The sequence below is a fragment of the Nannospalax galili genome, unplaced genomic scaffold (genome assembly GCF_000622305.1).
Source record: "Nannospalax galili isolate Female #2095 unplaced genomic scaffold, S.galili_v1.0 scaffold311, whole genome shotgun sequence".
Taxonomy (NCBI): domain Eukaryota; kingdom Metazoa; phylum Chordata; class Mammalia; order Rodentia; family Spalacidae; genus Nannospalax; species Nannospalax galili.
The window spans coordinates 890,660-893,330 of NW_008330298.1; positions in this window are offsets into that span (position 1 = coordinate 890,660).

Here is a 2,671-nt window from a genome sequence, read left to right on the forward strand (position 1 = left end):
GCACATAGATTCTTAAAGAAATATACTGATCACTTTAATCTTTTGTTTTTTTCCTTTTGGGTGTTTAAGACCACATGATTGGCCCAAACCAATTTATTTTTACTCTTCAGGTCATATGAGGATATGTTTCTCAGGGGTCACATGGGCTTGGGAGGAGCCCCTGGCTCCTTTCTTTGACCAGTTCCATCTACTTGAAGATAAGTCAAAGGTCATGCTCCATTGTGACTGGCTTCACTTGGAAGCATGGTTGAACTGTTTCCTCTGTGTTGACCCTCCTCTTTGCTGACTAGACACTAGTTCAAGCCCAACTCGTGGGGTCTCCATGACCTCCCTGAACAAGAGGATGGGTGATTCATCACAGTTATAGAACATTTTAAGAGATGCTCCATAGTCCCCTGGAACTTAGTCGACCTTGGAGGGCAAGGAGCCAAAACTGTCCTTTAAGTCCCTCTGACCAGATTTGTATAGGCCTCAAAGTATGGCTGTTAAACATCCAAGAAGATTAGTTCCACCAGTCTGGTACTTTTAATTACCATATGCTACATAGATAAAGCTTGGGAAAAAACTAAACATTCTCAGATAAACCTTGACTAGACATATATTTTGTTCCTTGAACTAGTTGTGTGTATAATGTGTAAAAAGTTTGTTGAACTTATATGGTTCCCTCTGGATTTTTAAAACTAGCTAGGCATTATTTATCTCTCTCACTGTGTAACACTTCCACCATGCTTTTCCCATTTAAAGTGCCCCTATTTTCCCCATTTCTTCCTTGATAATTCCCTTCTCCTAAGGTCCCAACTCTCTTGAGCTCCTTCTTTCCCTTTATCCCCTAGTTTCCTTGTATAATCCCCCCTCCCTCCTGCCATTCATTAACCCCATTTTTATTCATGTCTCCCTTAGTAACATGCTTCCTACTGTTCTTCTCTCTTGTGTACTTTCTTTTCCTTTACCTCCCTTGTTCCTTTTCCTTATCTGGTTCCTGCAATTATGTCTGGATACATACTCACTTATAATGAAGCTCCCTCATGCAGTGGAGGTCCAGGAACACAAAAGGTCACAAATGGCCAAAGTGTAGAGATCAAGAGTCTGCTGAACAATGGTCCTTGGACAGGACCACTTTGTTAAACTTTATCCATCCAAGGCTCAGGGACCATCGCAAAAGAGGGAGCAAAGAGATTGTAAGAGCCAGGCAGGATGGGCATGGCCATATGGAAACAGAGTCCTACGAGCTCCTGGGAACCTTGGTCATATGATTCTATGGCATAAGTGTCAGCATACAAATGTTCCATGCAAACTCATGCAGACAATAACACAGCATAGAACTGGGAAAATGAACAACACACACCAATATTATCCAAAGAATTGTTGGCAACCGATTGACACTAGAAGAAGAAGAAGAGCTGATCTTCCTAAATCAAGGGATTCTAAATAGGCTGACTAGACTCAGCAGATAGACTTGCACTGGGGAACTGCTGGGGGCATTGACAACAGTGGGCAGTAACAGGGATGACAGAGTACATGGGCTCCAGTGGGTTATGGGAGGGTTCCATTTGGGATGGGGTTATAAAGATGATTAAGATTGTTTGGGATGTTCTGTATGAAATACACAAGAAAAATCAATAAAAATGATAAAGATTGGGAAAGAATGGTTGACATTATATGATATATTTTAGGACTAAGGATAAAAGGGCAAGATTGTCTGATAAGGTAAGTGTGGGTTTAAGTTTTCAGTTCCTTAACTGAATATGGTGACATTATTTTGAATAAAATTATGGGTGATGTTTAGCTCAAGAACACAGTTCTAGGGCACAACTCCAAAAGATATCTGGGAAAACCAATGTCCTCTTAGTTTGGTCCCAGTCTTAAAAACTAAAGATAATGGGTTGTTTTATTAAATTAACTGTAACGTTTCAACATAACATCACATTGACTATCATAAGAATGCATTAGATGAAATTCTCAAAGAATCAATAAAATATTTTTACAAATAAATTGAAATATAAACATAATTTCTAGAAGTGCTAAAATGAAAACTGTAGAAGAATAAAATCAGAATGACCAAAAGATCACACATGAAGAGCAGTGAAAATTCACATCAGTATTTTTAGGTACATGTATTTATTTCACTGGTGAAAATTTACAGACAAGTAGTCTAGGAATACATTATATGCACATACGAAATTGTGAAAGAATAAAATAACACATTAAAATGAAGCCAACAAATAGTAAGAATTATTTATTTTTATAATTTTAAGGGAAGAAGTTTGTGTCCTTCATTCACATCTCCTCATATAAGTCTTCCTTAACTACACATCCTGAACTAAAGCTTATGCATTGTATTTTCCCCTTATATTTTGTATTTTAGTAAATTGACTGCATTACTAGTATCTAATTACTGCCTTTTTATATCTAAACATTTTTTCCTACACTTAAAAGTTTGGCTATGATACTTCCTTTACTTCTGGACTTGCTGAAACGTGAGGCTTTAAAAACCACTTCCGTATTTCTCCTTTCTTTGTTGTTCCTCTGACTTTCTTCTGAGAACAAACTCTAGCAATATGTGGAAAAAGAAGAAACTATTTGATATTATCCCAAACACATAAGTGTGCCCAGGAAAAACTGGTAAATAACATCCCAGATAAACAGTACCACTAAGAAAACTTTAATAATA